The 17,495-nt window shown below is 43.9% G+C and overlaps 1 protein-coding gene and 8 non-coding genes across 10 annotated transcripts in view; 7 read left to right on the plus strand and 2 right to left on the minus strand.

The window, feature by feature from the left end:
- The window catches only part of LOC122557455 (A-kinase anchor protein 17B-like), a 41,775-nt gene extending 40,634 nt beyond the window's left edge, over positions 1-1,141 (minus strand). Inside the window, exon 1 of one of the 2 annotated variants that reach the window (XM_087991879.1) lies at positions 224-1,141. The gene's annotated coding sequence lies outside the window, so the exon portion shown is untranslated. Of the gene's footprint in view, positions 1-141 lie in introns of both variants that reach the window. The other variant, XM_043705215.2, reaches the window with a different exon arrangement.
- An 857-nt stretch (positions 1,142-1,998) lies between these two features.
- Positions 1,999-2,214, plus strand: LOC122557569 (small nucleolar RNA U3). The gene has a single exon (XR_006313871.2). It is a non-coding gene; the product is annotated as a small nucleolar RNA U3 (small nucleolar RNA).
- Positions 2,215-2,988: 774 nt separating this feature from the next.
- LOC148148760 (small nucleolar RNA U3) lies at positions 2,989-3,204 on the plus strand. Its single transcript, XR_015758730.1, has one exon. It is a non-coding gene; the product is annotated as a small nucleolar RNA U3 (small nucleolar RNA).
- An 824-nt stretch (positions 3,205-4,028) lies between these two features.
- LOC148148761 (small nucleolar RNA U3) lies at positions 4,029-4,244 on the plus strand. The gene has a single exon (XR_015758729.1). It is a non-coding gene; the product is annotated as a small nucleolar RNA U3 (small nucleolar RNA).
- An 824-nt stretch (positions 4,245-5,068) lies between these two features.
- Positions 5,069-5,284, plus strand: LOC148148762 (small nucleolar RNA U3). The gene has a single exon (XR_015758726.1). It is a non-coding gene; the product is annotated as a small nucleolar RNA U3 (small nucleolar RNA).
- Positions 5,285-6,108: 824 nt separating this feature from the next.
- LOC148148763 (small nucleolar RNA U3) lies at positions 6,109-6,325 on the plus strand. Its single transcript, XR_015758727.1, has one exon. It is a non-coding gene; the product is annotated as a small nucleolar RNA U3 (small nucleolar RNA).
- Positions 6,326-7,149: 824 nt separating this feature from the next.
- LOC148148764 (small nucleolar RNA U3) lies at positions 7,150-7,366 on the plus strand. Its single transcript, XR_015758728.1, has one exon. It is a non-coding gene; the product is annotated as a small nucleolar RNA U3 (small nucleolar RNA).
- Positions 7,367-8,140: 774 nt separating this feature from the next.
- LOC122557570 (small nucleolar RNA U3) lies at positions 8,141-8,356 on the plus strand. Its single transcript, XR_006313872.2, has one exon. It is a non-coding gene; the product is annotated as a small nucleolar RNA U3 (small nucleolar RNA).
- Positions 8,357-11,016: 2,660 nt separating this feature from the next.
- On the minus strand, positions 11,017-11,232 carry LOC122557568 (small nucleolar RNA U3). The gene has a single exon (XR_006313870.1). It is a non-coding gene; the product is annotated as a small nucleolar RNA U3 (small nucleolar RNA).
- Positions 11,233-17,495: the final 6,263 nt, after the last annotated feature.

Below are 17,495 nucleotides of genomic sequence, written 5' to 3' on the forward strand. Positions count from 1 at the left end.
ACTCACTCGGCCATGGGGAGAGAACCCTTTCTGTCGAGATTTGAACCAACGTGCATGCACAAGCGCCCACAGCAAACGTCCACATGCAGGATAAATGACCACACCATGTTGCCGTATTAGAGAAACCTTTGTACGACTTGCCTGAGCCAGAGGCAAGGCCTGTCCCTCATACTGAACTCCCCTCGTTCACTCGGCTGGGCATTATTCACGACGCACAACTTACTCAATGTTGTTTCACACAGCCTGGCATCTAGCGAGCTCTGGCCAAAAAAGAAACATTAACGTTCTTTCTTCAAATAATAAAACAAAATTGGTGGGAAAATATAAGTCAGTGAGCGCAGAGCTCCGCACAAACGCCACTGAGTGTGCCTGTTAATATCTGAACTTCATCTTCGGCCGTTTCCGCGAGCAATCCGCGATCAACTTGTGCCGCCCTCTACAAAATAAAACGGAACCTTCCAGCTGATTCCCAACAAGCAGAGACGGGGGAGAGAGAAAGAGAGAGAGAGAGAGATACAGCCAGGAACTCCCCAGCTGGTAACACTGAGCAAGCGCAGCTTCTCCCTCCTCCTGGCTCTCTCCAGTGGAGACAGACGCTGTGTGGACCCAAGGACGTGTCAGAGTGTCCTCAGTCCTGCTGACAGCAGTATTACCATAGCACGAAATAACAATCAAAAAGCTTCCCAATCAGATCTGCTTTGTTTGTGTGTTGCATAGAGCCCTTTGCTGAGTCCATCAGGAAGGATGCAAGCCTGAGGAAGGAGGGGACTATTACAGACAGCAGAGCCCTGCAGATCAAAGCTTCCTGCTACACAGACAATGTCGTCATTTTCCGCCCCATCTGCTGTCAGTCAGTGCATAGATTCATGGGCATCTGGGAGCCAAGGTAAATTGAGGCAAGAGCAAAGCCATATTCTTTGTGAACTGAGCCAACTACCCTTTATTCCCTTCACAGTCAGGACAGGCTACCTGCAGGTGCTAGGAGGGTGCACAAAATCACCAATGTGAGGCAGAAACTGGGTTTTTGGGAGCCCCGCTCCCTCTCCATTGTGGGTAAAAACCCGGCCATCAGATATGAGGCAGTCTTGCTGTTGTATGTGACAGAGGTCTGTTCGTGAGCCACGAACTGAGGCAAACATTGACAATGGCTGAAGGACCATCAGTTTGGTGAAGGCACTCTTTGGTCATCCCAAAACTTGTTGGTCTTCCTGTATAGTATCTCAAGGTAAAAACAATGACTGCAGATGCTGGAAACCAGATTCTGGATCAATGATACCATTGATCCTGAATAGTATCTCAACCTAGTGTTGCAGACTGGCACATTCCAAGGTCCAGGACTAATTGCTGAAGGACGCACTAAATGTTGGTGCTGTTGCTGTCAAGGCACAGTGTCAGGTCTTTCTGATGAATTTACATCAGAGACCGGTCAATTTCAGGACCCCCCTAATGCTGCAAATATATGCAAGCATTATCTTGTACTAGTAAGAATTGCCTTGGGCTTATTTGCTGGATAGAGTCACACTGCAATGTTTCTTTATTTCTCCAGACGAAACTGCACAGGATATGTATTGTATGTAAGATATTTTTACAAATAAAGTATGTATTTGAAATAAACAGAAACGTTTTGGGTCTGTGTGAGTTGCTCTTCAGAGAGTCTCTATGTGCATTGTAGCGATTCTGGGAATCTGACTTACGAAGGAACTGTACAATATCAACGTGAGTCATGAACCTGGAAGTAATGTCATGTGACACAGCCTGCTGATTTGTAACTTCTGATTGGTTAATTGCATAGACTATGGTAATTACGGTTTGTCAATCAGTTGGTTTCAATGTAATAGTTCAAGCAAAAACCAGTGTCTGTGTATATAATTTGGAATATAATGTAAGGTAAAGGATTTACAATAACATTAATGACAAAATAGATGAGTTCAAAGCCTAAGCCCTAACTGTGATGTGTGTGTGTGCAATTGGCATGTGAATGAGAGTGGGTTGTTAGTTAAGACTATACTCTTATGGATCATTTCTATAGTTTTTTCCTAGAGAACTGGGTTCTTGAGAGTTAGGCTTCACCAACCATGAGGAGGATTCATAGTGTTCTCTTCTGAGCAGGAAGTTGGTAGTGAGTGTTGCTTTTAGCAGTTGCTCATTGCCATTGATGATTGTTTCTTCTCTTTGCTGTGTAGAGTTGGAGGGAGAGAGCACAGTCTGAGTGGTTGGTTTATGGGATTTCCAAAGAAAGATTCTGTCTTTGTTATCAGTTCTGAGTCAGCTTAAATAGCAGGGCTAGACTTATGCCCTTCCTTCAAAACCATCAGCTCTGGCTGCCCATGCTCTCCTGCTCTGTTTGTGTGTTGAATAGAGCCCTTTGCTGAATCCATCAGGAAGGATGCAAGCCTGAGAGGGGTGGCTATTCCAGGCAACAGAGCCCTGCGGATCACAGCCTCCCTGTACATGGATAACGTCGCCGTGTTTTCCCTTTGCTGGATAGAGTCACACTCCGAGGGTTGTTTCTCCATTTGCTACTGTACAGGATTGAACTGCTTTAATAACTATGTATGTGTGTCAAGATATTTTTATGAATAAAGTATATATTTGAAATAAACAAAAACCTCCTGGGTCTGTGTGAGTTGCTCTTCAGAGGGTCTCTATGTGCATTGTAGTGATTCTGTGAATCTATGACTTATGAAGGAACTGTACAATATCAACGTGAGTCATGAACCTGGAAGTAATGTCATGTGACACAGCCTGCTGATTTGTAACTTCTTATTGGTTAATTGCATAGACTATGGTAATTACAGTTCGTCAATCAGTTGGTTTCAATGTAATAGTTCAAGCAAAAACCAGTGTCTGTGTATATAATTTGGAATATAATGTAAGGTAAAGGATTTACAATAACATTAATGACAAAATAGATGAGTTCAAAGCCTAAGCCCTAACTGTGATGTGTGTGTGTGCAATTGGCATGTGAATGAGAGTGGGTTGTTAGTTAAGACTATACTCTTATGGATCATTTCTATAGTTTTTTCCTAGAGAACTGGGTTCTTGAGAGTTAGGCTTCACCAACCATGAGGAGGATTCATAGTGTTCTCTTCTGAGCAGGAAGTTGGTAGTGAGTGTTGCTTTTAGCAGTTGCTCATTGCCCTTAATGATTGTTTCTCCTCTCTTGAGTGTAGAGTTGGAGCAAGAGAGCACAGTCTGAGTGGTTGGTTTATGGGATTTCCAAAGAAAGATTCTGTCTTTGTTATCAGTTCTGAGTCAGCTTAAATAGCAGGGCTAGACTTATGCCCTTCCTGCAAAACCAGCAGCTCTGGCTGTCCATGCTCTCCTGCACTGTTTGTGTGTTGAATAGAGCCCTTTGCTGAATCCATCAGGAAGGATGCAAGCCTGAGAGGGGTGGCGATTCCAGGCAGTAGAGCCCTGCGGATCACAGCCTCCCTGTACATGGATAACGTCGCCGTGTTTTCCCTTTGCTGGATAGAGTCACACTCCGAGGGTTGTTTCTCCATTTGCTACTGTACAGGATTGAACTGCTTTAAAAACTATGTATGCGTGTCAAGATATTTTTATGAATAAAGTATATATTTGAAATAAACAAAAACCTCCTGGGTCTGTGTGAGTTGCTCTTCAGAGGGTCTCTATGTGCATTGTAGTGATTCTGTGAATCTATGACTTATGAAGGAACTGTACAATATCAACGTGAGTCATGAACCTGGAAGTGATGTCATGCGACACTGCCTGCTGAATTGTGGTGATGCATCTGTAACTTTTGATTGGTCAATTGCATAGATTATGGTAATCAGAGTCTGTCAATCAATGAGCCAGGCCAGATCAGTTTTTCCAACAATCGACAGTTGTTTCAATGTAATAGTTCAAACACAAACCAGTGTCTGTGTATATAATTTGTAATATAATGTAAAGTAAAGGATTTGCAATAACATTAATGACAAAATAGATGAGTTCAAAGCCTAAGCCCTAACTGTGATGTGTGTGTGCGCAATTGGCATGTGAATGAGAGTGGGTTGTTAGTTAAGACTATACTCTTATGGATCATTTCTATAGTTTTTTCCTAGAGAAATGGGTTCTTTAGAGTTAGGCTTCACCAACCATGAGGAGGATTCATAGTGTTCTCTTCTGAGCAGGAAGTTGGTAGTGAGTGTTGCTTTTAGCAGTTGCTCATTGCCCTTGATGATTGTTTCTTCTCTCTTGAGTGTAGAGTTGGAGCAAGAGAGCACAGTCTGAGTGGTTGGTTTATGGGATTTCCAAAGAAAGATTCTGTCTTTGTTATCAGTTCTGAGTCAGCTTAAATAGCAGGGCTAGACTTATGCCCTTCCTGCAAAACCAGCAGCTCTGGCTGTCCATGCTCTCCTGCACTGTTTGTGTGTTGAATAGAGCCCTTTGCTGAATCCATCAGGAAGGATGCAAGCCTGAGAGGGGTGGCGATTCCAGGCAGTAGAGCCCTGCGGATCACAGCCTCCCTGTACATGGATAACGTCGCCGTGTTTTCCCTTTGCTGGATAGAGTCACACTCCGAGGGTTGTTTCTCCATTTGCTACTGTACAGGATTGAACTGCTTTAAAAACTATGTATGCGTGTCAAGATATTTTTATGAATAAAGTATATATTTGAAATAAACAAAAACCTCCTGGGTCTGTGTGAGTTGCTCTTCAGAGGGTCTCTATGTGCATTGTAGTGATTCTGTGAATCTATGACTTATGAAGGAACTGTACAATATCAACGTGAGTCATGAACCTGGAAGTGATGTCATGCGACACTGCCTGCTGAATTGTGGTGATGCATCTGTAACTTTTGATTGGTCAATTGCATAGATTATGGTAATCAGAGTCTGTCAATCAATGAGCCAGGCCAGATCAGTTTTTCCAACAATCGACAGTTGTTTCAATGTAATAGTTCAAACACAAACCAGTGTCTGTGTATATAATTTGTAATATAATGTAAAGTAAAGGATTTGCAATAACATTAATGACAAAATAGATGAGTTCAAAGCCTAAGCCCTAACTGTGATGTGTGTGTGCGCAATTGGCATGTGAATGAGAGTGGGTTGTTAGTTAAGACTATACTCTTATGGATCATTTCTATAGTTTTTTCCTAGAGAAATGGGTTCTTTAGAGTTAGGCTTCACCAACCACGAGGAGGATTTATAGTGTTCTCTTCTGAGCAGGAAGTTGGTAGTGAGTGTTGCTTTTAGTAGTTGCTCATTGCCATTGATGATTGTTTCTTCTCTCTTGAGTGTAGAGTTGGAGGAAGAGAGCACAGTCTGAGTGGTTGGTTTATGGGATTTCCAAAGAAAGATTCTGTCTTTGTTATCAGTTCTGAGTCAGCTTAAATAGCAGGGCTCGACTTATGCCCTTCCTTCAAAACCATCAGCTCTGGCTGCCCATGCTCTCCTGCTCTGTTTGTGTGTTGAATAGAGCCCTTTGCTGAATCCATCAGGAAGGATGCAAGCCTGAGAGGGGTGGCTATTCCAGGCAACAGAGCCCTGCGGATCACAGCCTCCCTGTACATGGATAACGTCGCCGTGTTTTCCCTTTGCTGGATAGAGTCACACTCCGAGGGTTGTTTCTCCATTTGCTACTGTACAGGATTGAACTGCTTTAATAACTATGTATGTGTGTCAAGATATTTTTATGAATAAAGTATATATTTGAAATAAACAAAAACCTCCTGGGTCTGTGTGAGTTGCTCTTCAGAGGGTCTCTATGTGCATTGTAGTGATTCTGTGAATCTATGACTTATGAAGGAACTGTACAATATCAACGTGAGTCATGAACCTGGAAGTGATGTCATGCGACACTGCCTGCTGAATTGTGGTGATGCATCTGTAACTTTTGATTGGTCAATTGCATAGATTATGGTAATCAGAGTCTGTCAATCAATGAGCCAGGCCAGATCAGTTTTTCCAACAATCGACAGTTGTTTCAATGTAATAGTTCAAACACAAACCAGTGTCTGTGTATATAATTTGTAATATAATGTAAAGTAAAGGATTTGCAATAACATTAATGACAAAATAGATGAGTTCAAAGCCTAAACCCTAACTGTGATGTGTGTGTGCGCAATTGGCATGTGAATGAGAGTGGGTTGTTAGTTAAGACTATACTCTTATGGATCATTTCTATAGTTTTTTCCTAGAGAAATGGGTTCTTGAGAGTTAGGCTTCACCAACCACGAGGAGGATTTATAGTGTTCTCTTCTGAGCAGGAAGTTGGTAATGAGTGTTGCTTTTCGCAGTTGCTCATTGCCATTGATGATTGTTTCTTCTCTCTTGTTTGTAGAGTTGGAGGAAGAGAGCCACAGTCTGAGTGGTTGGTTTATGGGATTTCCAAAGAAAGATTCTGTCTTTGTTATCAGTTCTGAGTCAGCTTAAATAGCAGGGCTAGACTTATGCCCTTCCTTCAAAACCATCAGCTCTGGCTGCCCATGCTCTCCTGCACTGTTTGTGTGTTGAATAGAGCCCTTTGCTGAATCCATCAGGAAGGATGCAAGCCTGAGAGGGGTGGCGATTCCAGGCAGTAGAGCCCTGCGGATCACAGCCTCCCTGTACATGGATAACGTCGCCGTGTTTTCCCTTTGCTGGATAGAGTCACACTCCGAGGGTTGTTTCTCCATTTGCTACTGTACAGGATTGAACTGCTTTAAAAACTATGTATGCGTGTCAAGATATTTTTATGAATAAAGTATATATTTGAAATAAACAAAAACCTCCTGGGTCTGTGTGAGTTGCTCTTCAGAGGGTCTCTATGTGCATTGTAGTGATTCTGTGAATCTATGACTTATGAAGGAACTGTACAATATCAACGTGAGTCATGAACCTGGAAGTGATGTCATGCGACACTGCCTGCTGAATTGTGGTGATGCATCTGTAACTTTTGATTGGTCAATTGCATAGATTATGGTAATCAGAGTCTGTCAATCAATGAGCCAGGCCAGATCAGTTTTTCCAACAATCGACAGTTGTTTCAATGTAATAGTTCAAACACAAACCAGTGTCTGTGTATATAATTTGTAATATAATGTAAAGTAAAGGATTTGCAATAACATTAATGACAAAATAGATGAGTTCAAAGCCTAAACCCTAACTGTGATGTGTGTGTGCGCAATTGGCATGTGAATGAGAGTGGGTTGTTAGTTAAGACTATACTCTTATGGATCATTTCTATAGTTTTTTCCTAGAGAAATGGGTTCTTGAGAGTTAGGCTTCACCAACCACGAGGAGGATTTATAGTGTTCTCTTCTGAGCAGGAAGTTGGTAATGAGTGTTGCTTTTCGCAGTTGCTCATTGCCATTGATGATTGTTTCTTCTCTCTTGTTTGTAGAGTTGGAGGAAGAGAGCCACAGTCTGAGTGGTTGGTTTATGGGATTTCCAAAGAAAGATTCTGTCTTTGTTATCAGTTCTGAGTCAGCTTAAATAGCAGGGCTAGACTTATGCCCTTCCTTCAAAACCATCAGCTCTGGCTGCCCATGCTCTCCTGCTCTGTTTGTGTGTTGAATAGAGCCCTTTGCTGAATCAATCAGGAAGGATGCAAGCCTGAGAGGGGTGGCTATTCCAGGCAGCAGAGCCCTGCGGATCACAGCCTCCCTGTACATGGATAACGTCGCCGTGTTTTCCCTTTGCTGGATAGAGTCACACTCCGAGGGTTGTTTCTCCATTTGCTACTGTACAGGATTGAACTGCTTTAATAACTATGTATGTGTGTCAAGATATTTTTATGAATAAAGTATATATTTGAAATAAACAAAAACCTCCTGGGTCTGTGTGAGTTGCTCTTCAGAGGGTCTCTATGTGCATTGTAGTGATTCTGTGAATCTATGACTTATGAAGGAACTGTACAATATCAACGTGAGTCATGAACCTGGAAGTAATGTCATGTGACACAGCCTGCTGATTTGTAACTTCTTATTGGTTAATTGCATAGACTATGGTAATTACGGTTCGTCAATCAGTTGGTTTCAATGTAATAGTTCAAGCAAAAACCAGTGTCTGTGTATATAATTTGGAATATAATGTAAGGTAAAGGATTTACAATAACATTAATGACAAAATAGATGAGTTCAAAGCTTAAGCCCTAACTGTGATGTGTGTGTGTGCAATTGGTATGTGAATGAGAGTGGGTTGATAGTTAAGACTATACTCTTATGGATCATTTCTATAGTTTTTTCCTAGAGAACTGGGTTCTTGAGAGTTAGGCTTCACCAACCATGAGGAGGATTCATTGTGTTCTCTTCTGAGCAGGAAGTTGGTAGTGAGTGTTGCTTTTAGCAGTTGCTCATTGCTATTGATGATTGTTCCTTCTCTCTTGTGTGTAGAGTTGGAGGAAGAGAGCACAGTCTGAGTGGTTGGTTCATGGGATTTCCAAAGAAAGATTCTGTCTTTGTTATCTGTTCTGAGTCAGCTTAAATAGCAGGGCTGGACTTATGCCCTTCCTTCAAAACCATCAGTGCAGGGGTACAGTAACTCACACAGCCTCCACCCAAGAATCTAAACTCAATCAAGGTGTCGTGGCAGTGGGATGCTGTGTGGAACAGCTCCAGAAGGAATCGACATCAGGCAACACGTCCCTCGCAAAGTTGTACGTTATGTTCTCCCCGTGTCAGCGTGGGATGTCTCCGGGTGCCCTGGTTTCATCTCTCATATACCTGTGTGATATCCTGTCAAAGGCTTTCTCCTGGTAGAGGCTGATCAGGCAAGTGTCCAACACTCTGTCCTGCACTTAGGCGATCGTATCCCTGAGGAGTGTGAGACTCTCAGCGATCTTCCTGCCCGGCACAGCACAGGTGTGGTCAGGGTGAATCTCCGACCCTAGAGCAGACCTGACCCGGTTGGCAATTACCTTTGACAGAATTTTGTAATCCGCATTCAACAGTGAGATTGGTCTCCAATTTTTGAGTTCCTCCCTCTCCCCCTTCCGCTTGTAGATGAGGGTGATGATGCCTTCCCTCATGGATTCACTCACGGTACCTGCCCGAAGCATACTGACATACACCTCCAGCAGGTCCTGGCCAATCAAGTCCCACAGAGCGGAATAGATCTCGACCGGTAAGCTGTCGCTTCCGGGAGTTTTATTCTTTTCGAAGGACTCGATGGCCTTGGTCAGCTCGTCCAGAGATAGCGGCTGGTCCAGCCTCTCGCGTGTTCTGTCATCTAAGACCTCCGTGATAAAGGACAGGAATGAGTGGGAGGCCGCACTGTCAGTCTGCTTCGCGTCATACAGATTTATTTTTAATTTCAAAAATATACTTTATTCATAAAATACTTTGATGATCTGTACAACTGGACATGCTATACATATGTAAACATTCCATTTGTTTGCATACCGAAAACAGAGTAATCATTCTTATTTACAGGTCTGTATGATTATATTTTTAGCTGAGGCGTCAGCAGAGCCCAAATGATTGCACGGGCCCCGTGGTCCAGAATGATGTGGCAGGCATCCATCCTCTCCTGTCTTGGACATAGGCAGTCATACCCCTGAGGAGTGCGAGGCCCTCAGAGATCACAGATGCAGCATGGTGGCTCAGTGGTTAGCACTGTTGCCTCACAGCGCCAGGGACCCAGGTTCGATTCCAGCCTTGGGTGACTGTCGGTGTGGAATTTGCACATTGTCCCGGTGTCTGCGTGAGTTTCCTCCGGGTGCTCCGGTTTCCTCCCACAATGCAAAGATGTGCATGTTGGGTCAGGTCAGGTGAATTGGCCATGCTAAATCACCCATCATATTAGGTGCATTAATCAGAGAGAAATGGGTCTGGGTGGGTTACACTATGGAGGGTCGGTGCGGACCTTTTTGGGCAGAAGGGCCTGTTGATGATGGAATAGTGCAGGTTAGATGGGCTTCAGGTTAGTTTCACGGGTCGGCGCAACATCAAAGGCCAAAATGTCTGTACTGTGCCGTAATGTTTTAGGTTCTGTCCTTACCGGTACGGCACAAGTTCGATCAGGGTGAATCTCCGATCCCAGAATTCACCTGAACCGGTTGGCGATAACTCAAGACAGGATTTTGGAGCCAACATGCAGAAGTGAAATTGGTTGCCAATTTGTAATTTCCGTCCTCTCCCCCTCCTGCTTATGGGTGAGGGTGATACCACCTTTCCCCGTGAATTTGCACATGGTAACTGACAGAGGCGTACACCTCCAGCAGTCCTGAAGTGGCTCAGGTCGGAATGCAACTGTCGCTTCCGGCAGTTTCATTCTTTTCGAAGGACTCGAGGGCCTCGGTCAACTCATCCAGAGATAACGGCTCATCCAGCCCCTAGCCCCTGCTGTGTCAAAGATCTCTCCGTGTTAGAGAACAGGAAGGACTGGGAGGCTGCGCTGGCTGTGGGCTGTATATCATACAGTCTGGTATAAAATGATTTGCTGATCCTCAGGGTGTCAGACTGAGATGATGTGACTGAGCCATCTTTCACCGTCAGGCTGCTGGTGCACTCGTTGGAAGAAGAAACACAAACACAGCTTATCCTGTTCCACAACGTGGACTCTGGAGCAAAAGATTATTGCGGAGACAATGAGCGAGGCTCTTTGTAGAATTAAAATTAGAATCCCTCCAGTGAGGAAACAGGCCCAACAATGACCCGACGAAGAGCAACCCATACAGACCTGTTGCCCTACCCTATATTTGCCCCTGACTAATGCATCTAACTTGTACATCCCTGATCACTATGGCCAATTTAGCATGGCCAATTCACCTAAGCTGCACATTTTTGGATCGTGGGAGGAAACCAGGGCACCCGGAGGAAACCCGCCCTGACACGGGGAGAACATAACATACAACTTTGCGAGGGACGTGTTGCCTGATGTTGTTTCCTTCTGGAGCTGTTCCACAGGACATCCCACTGCCACGACGCCTTGATTGAGTTTAGATTCTTGGGTGGAGGCTGAGTGAGTTACTGTACCCCTGCACTGATGGTTTTGAAGGAAGGACATAAGTCCAGCCCAGCTATTTAAGCTGACTCAGAACTGATAACAAAGACAGAATCTTTCTTTGGAAATCCCATAAACCAACCACTCAGACTGTGCTCTCTTCCTCCAACTCTACACACAAGAGAGAAGGAACAATCATCAATGGCAATGAGCAACTGCTAAAAGCAACACTCACTACCAACTTCCTGCTCAGAAGAGAACACTATAAATCCTCCTCATGGTTGGTGAAGCCTAACTCTCAAGAACCCATTTCTCTAGGAAAACACTATAGAAATGATCCATAAGAGTATAGTCTTAACTAACAACCCACTCTCATTCACATGCCAATTGCGCACACACACATCACAGTTAGGGCTTAGGCTTTGTACTCATCTATTTTGTCATTAATGTTATTGCAAATCCTTTACTTTACATTATATTACAAATTATATACACAGACACTGGTTTGTGTTTGAACTATTACATTGAAACAACTGTCGATTGTTGGAAAAACTGATCTGGCCTGGCTCATTGATTGACAGACTCTGATTACCATAATCTATGCAATTGACCAATCAAAAGTTACAGATGCATCACCACAATTCAGCAGGCGAGGGGGTCGTTAAGGCCGACTGCCTGCCCCTCTTCCGCGGTTACGTTAGAGCCCGGGTGTCCTTGGAGAAGGAGCACGCGGTGTCGACCAACACCCTGGAGTTGTTCAGGGAGAGGTGGGCGCCGCAGGGAGTGGAGTGCATCATTTCTCCCTCCAATTCTATTTTGATTTAGTCCCTACCCTCCCCCTCACTGTTTTGATCACACAGCACTGCCCTTTGATGTGAAGGGCAGTGTTTGTCACTGGCCACCCGGGTGTTTTCCTATCTTCCTGGTGGTGGAAATTGAATAAAGATTGGTGCACTTTGTGTCTTTCACTGTGTCTCACACCTGCACACACACACCATGGGTGCTAGGGATAAAATAAGCACTACCGCACTTAGGTGGTAGTGTGGGGGTTAATAGAAAAAAAGAAGAAAAAAGAAGAAAAAAAAACAATTCAGCAGGCAGTGTCGCCTGACATCACTTCCAGGTTCATGACTCACTGTGATATTGTACAGTTCCTTCATAAGTCATAGATTCACAGAATCACTACAATGCACATAGAGACCCCCTGAAGAGCAACTCACACAGACCCAGGAGGGTTTTGTTTATTTCAAATATATACTTTATTCATAAAAATATCTTGACACGCATACATAGTTATTAAAGCAGTTCAATCCTGTACAGTAGCAAATGGAGAAACAAACCTCGGAGTGTGACTCTATCCAGCAAAGGGAAAACCCGGCGACGTTATCCATGTACAGGGAGGCTGTGATCCGCAGGGCTCTGCTGCCTGGAATAGCCACTCCTCTCAGGCTTGCATCCTTCCTGATGGAGACCAGAATTGCACACAATCTTCCAACCATGGCCTAACCAATGTCCTGTACAGCTGCATCATGACCTCCCATCTCCTGTAGTCAATACTCTGAGCAATAAAGGAAAGTATACCAAACGCCGCCTTCACTATCCTATCTACCTGCGACTCCACTTTCAAGGAGTTCTGAACCTGCATTCCAAGGTCTCCTTGTTCACCAACACTCCCTAGGACCTTACCATTGAGTGTATAAGTCCTGCTAAGATTTGCTTTCCCAAAATGCAGCACCTCACATTTATCTAAATTAAACTCCATCTGCCACTCCTCAGCCCATTGGCTTATCTGATCAATATCCCATTGGAATCTGAGGTAACCTTCTTCACTGTCCACTCCACCTCAAATTTTGGTGTCATCTGCAATCTTACTAACTATACCTCTTTTGCTCACATGTAAATGACAAAAAGTAGAGGGCCCAGCACCGATCCTTGTGGCACTCCACTGGTCACAGGCCTCCAGTCCGAAAAACAAACCTCCACCACCACCCGCTGTCTTCCTCCTTTGAGCCAGTCCTGTATTCAAATGGTTAGTTCTCCCTGTATTCCATGAGATCTAACCTTTCTAACCAGTCTCCCATGGAGAGCCTTGTCAAACGCTTTACTGAAGTCTATATAGATCACATCTACCGCTCTGCCCTCATCAATCCTCTTTGATACTTCTTCAAAAAACTCAGTCAAGTTTGTGAGACATGTTTTCCCATGCACAAAGCAATGTTGACTATCCAAATAACTGTACATCCTGTCCCTCAGGTTTCCCTCCAACAACTTGCCCACCACTGACGTCAGGCTCACCGGTCTATAGTTCCCTGGCTTGTCCTTAACACACTTCTTAAACAGTGGCACCACGTTTGCCAACCTCCTGTCTTCCAGCACCTCACCTGTGACTATCGATGATATAAATATAAGACCATAAGACATAGGAGTGGAAGTAAGGCCATTCGGCCCATCGAGTCCACTCCGCCATTCAATCATGGCTGATGCGCATTTCAGCTCCACTTACCAGCGTTCTCCCCGTAGCCCTTAATTCCTCGAGACAACAAGAATCTATCAATCTCGGCCTTGAAGACATTTAGCGTCCCGGCTTCCACTACACTCCGTGGCAATGAATTCCACAGGCCCACCACTCTCTGGCTGAAGAAATGTCTCCGCATTTCTGTTCTGAAATGACCCCCTCTAATTCTAAGGCTGTGTCCACGGGTCCTAGTCTCCTCGTTTAACTGAAACAATTTCCTAGCATCCACCTTTTCCAAGCCATGTATTATTTTGTACGTCTCTATTAAGTCTCCCCTTAATCTTCTAAACTCCAACGAATACAATCCCAGTATCCTCAGCCGTTCCTCATATGTTAGACCTGTCATTCCAGGGATCATCCGTGTGAATCTCCGCTGGACACGTTCCAGTGCCAGTATGTCCTTCCTGAGGTGTGGGGACCAAAACTGGACACAGTACTCCAAATGGGGCCTAACCAGAGCTTTATAAAGTCTTAGTAGTACATCTCTGCTTTTATATTCCAACCCTCTTGAGATAAGAGACAACATTGCATTCGCTTTCTTAATCACGGACTCAACCTGCATGTTTACCTTTAGAGAATCCTCGACTAGCACTCCCAGATCCCTTTGTGCTTTGGCTTTATTAATTTTCTCACCATTTAGAAAGTAGTCTATGCTTTTATTCTTTTTGCCAAAGTGCAAGACCTCGCACTTGCTCACGTTAAATTCCATCAGCCATTTCCTGGACCACTCTCCCAACCTGTCAAGATCCTTCTGTAGCCTCCCCACTTCCTCAGTACTACCTGCCTGTCCACCTAACTTCGTATCATCGGCAAACTTCGCTAGAATGCCCCCGGTTCCCTCATCCAAATCGTTAATATATAATGCGAACAGCTGTGGCCCCAGCACCGAATCCTGCGGGACACCGCTCGTCACCGGCTGCCATTCTGAAAAAGAACCTTTTATCCCAACTCTCTGCCTTCTGTTAGACAGCCAATCCTCAATCCATCCCAGCAGCTCACCTCGAACACCATGGGCCCTCACCTTGCTCAGCAGCCTCCCGTGTGGCACCTTATCAAAGGCCTTTTGAAAGTCTAGATAGACCACATCCACTGGGTTTCCCTGGTCTAACCTACTCGTTACCTCTTCAAAAAATTCCAACAGGTTTGTCAGGCATGACCTCCCTTTACTAAATCCATGTTGACTTGTTCTAATCAGACTCTGCTCTTCCAAGAATTTAGAAACCTCATCCTTAATGATGGATTCTAGAATTTTACCAACAACCGAGGTTAAGCTGATTGGCCTATAATTTTCCATCTTTTGCCTTGATCCTTTCTTGAACAAGGGGGTTACAACAGCCATCTTCCAATCATCCGGGACCTTTCCTGACTCCAGTGACTCTTGAAAGATCTCAACCAATGCCTCTGCTATTTCCTCAGCCACCTCTCTCAGAACTCTAGGGTGTATCCCATCGGGGCCAGGAGATTTATCAATTTTAAGACTTTTTAACTTTTCTAGCACTATCTCTTTCGTAATGGCAACCATACTCAACTCAGCCCTGTGACACCCTTTAATTTTTGGGATATTACTCATGTCTTCCACTGTGAAGACTGACGCAAAGTACTTGTTAAGTTCTCCTGCTATTTCCTTATCTCCCATCACTAGGCTTCCTGCATCAGTTTGAAGTGACCCAATGTCTACTTTTGCCTGTCATTTGTTTCTTATGTACTGAAAGAAACTTTTACTATTATTTCTAATATTACTGGCTAGCCTACCTTCATATTTGATCCTCTCCTTTCTTATTACACTCTTTGTTATCCTCTGTTTGCTTTTGTATCCTTCCCAATCTTCTGATTTCCCACTGTTCTTAGCCACTTTATAGGATCTCTCTTTTTCTTTAATACATTTCCTGACTTCCTTTGTCAGCCAAGGTTGTCTAATCCCTCCCCGGTTAATCTTTCTTTTCTTGGGAATGAACCTCTGTACAGTGTCCTCAATTATACCTACAAACTCCTGCCATTTTTGCTCTACTGTCTTCCCGGTTAGCCTCTGCTTCCAGTCTATTTTAGTCAGTTCCTCTCTCATGCCCTCATAATTACCTTTATTCAACTGTAACACCATTACATCCGATTTTGCCTTCTCCCTTTCAAACTCCAGACTGAACTCTATCATATTATGGTCGCTACTTCCTAAGGGTTCCCTTACTTTAAGATCTTTTATAGAGTCTGGTTCATTGCAAAGCACTAGGTCCAGAATAGCCTGCTCTCTTGTGGGCTCCATGACAAGCTGTTCCAAAAAGCCATCCTGTAAGCATTCCATGAATTCCCATTCTTTAGATCCACTAACAACATTATTTACCCAGTCCACCTGCATATTGAAGTCTCCCATGATCAATGTAACCTTGCCTTTCTGACATGCCTTCTCTATTTCCCGGTACATGTTGCGTCCCTGGTCCTGACCACTGTTAGGAGGTCTATACACAACTCCAATTATGTTTTTTTTGCCTTTGTGGTTCCTCAATTCCACCCACACAGACTCCACATCATCCGACGCTATGTCATTCAATATCTCAGTACGAGGCTCAGCAATCACTTCTCTAGCTTCCCACAGAGTTCTCGGGTACACTCGATCAGGTCCTGGGGATTTATCCACTTTCATGTGTTTCAAGACATCCAGCACACCCTCCTCTGTAATCTGGATATTTTTCAAGATGTCACCATCTATTTCCCTACATTCCATATCCTTTTCCACAGTAACCACCAATACAAAGTACTCATTTTGTATCTCCCCATCTCCTGCGGTTCCACACAAAGGCCGCCTTGCTGATCTTTGAGGGGCCCTATTCTCTCCTTAGTTACCCTTTTGTCCTTAATATATTTGTGAAAACCCTTTGGTTTCTCCTTAACTCTATTTGCCAAAGCTATCTCATGTCCCCTTTTTGCTCTCCTGATTTCCCTCTTAAGTATACTCCTACTGCCATTTATACTCTTCTAAGGATTCACTTGATCTATCCTATCTATACCTTACATATGCTTCCTTCTTTTTCTTAACCAAACCCTCAATTTCTTTAGTCATCCAGCATTCCCTGTACCTACCAGCCTTTCCTTTCACCCTAACAGGAATGTACTTTCTCTGGACTCTCATTATCTCATTTCTGAAGGCTTCCCATTTTCCAGCCGTCCCTTTACCTGCGAACATCTGCCCCCAATCAGCTTTTGAAAGTTGATACCATCAAAATTGGCCTTTCTCCAATTTAGAACTTCAACTTTTAGATGTGGTCTATCCTTTTCCATCATTATTTAAATCTAATAGAATTATGGTCACTGGCCCCAAAGTGCTCCCCCACTGACACCTCAGTCACCTGCCCTGCCTTATTTCTCAAGAGTAGGTCAAGGTTTTCACCTTCTCTGGTAGGTACATCCACATAATGAATCAGAAACCTTTCTTGTACACATTTAACAAAATTCTCTCCATCTAAACTCTTAACACTATGGCAGTCCCAGTCTATGTTTGGAAAGTTAAAATCCCCTAAAATACCCAACCTAGTATTCTTACCGATAGCTGAGATCCACCTATGGGCTCACCCATTTATGGGCTCATAGCAAAAGCAATGAGGCAAAGACTGAAACAAACAGCATCCGACCCTAACTCTGGAACAGATTCATGGATGACACTTTTGTAATAATTAAAAGAACAGAGATGAGAGCACACACCGTATTATCAACACCATGCTCACAGGGATCAGGTTTACAAGGGAGGAGAAAATTAATAACCAACTCCCATTCGTAGATGTGGTGGTAGAAAGAACACGAAATGGAGAATGCACTACAAAAGTGTAAAGAAAAGCCGCATACAAGAACCAGACCCTGAATTACAACAACAACCCCAACACACACAAGATAAGCTGCAATCGGACCCTGTTCAAAAGGGCTACAATACACTGCAGCACTCCCAATCTGTATAGACAAAAAGACTTCCACAAACTCTTTGCCAAGAATGGATATCCCTGCAACTTCACCCGCAGTTGCTTGGCAGACAAACAAGGTGACAAAGTCATGCCACCACTCAACACACTTATACAAAAAACATCTCAGAACTGACAGCTGGACTCCTCCAATAACTCGGAT

Source organism: Chiloscyllium plagiosum, unplaced genomic scaffold, assembly GCF_037043375.1.
Source record: "Chiloscyllium plagiosum isolate Xiang-an unplaced genomic scaffold, Cpla_swu_hap1 HiC_scaffold_11, whole genome shotgun sequence".
Classification (NCBI taxonomy): Eukaryota; Metazoa; Chordata; class Chondrichthyes; order Orectolobiformes; family Hemiscylliidae; genus Chiloscyllium; species Chiloscyllium plagiosum.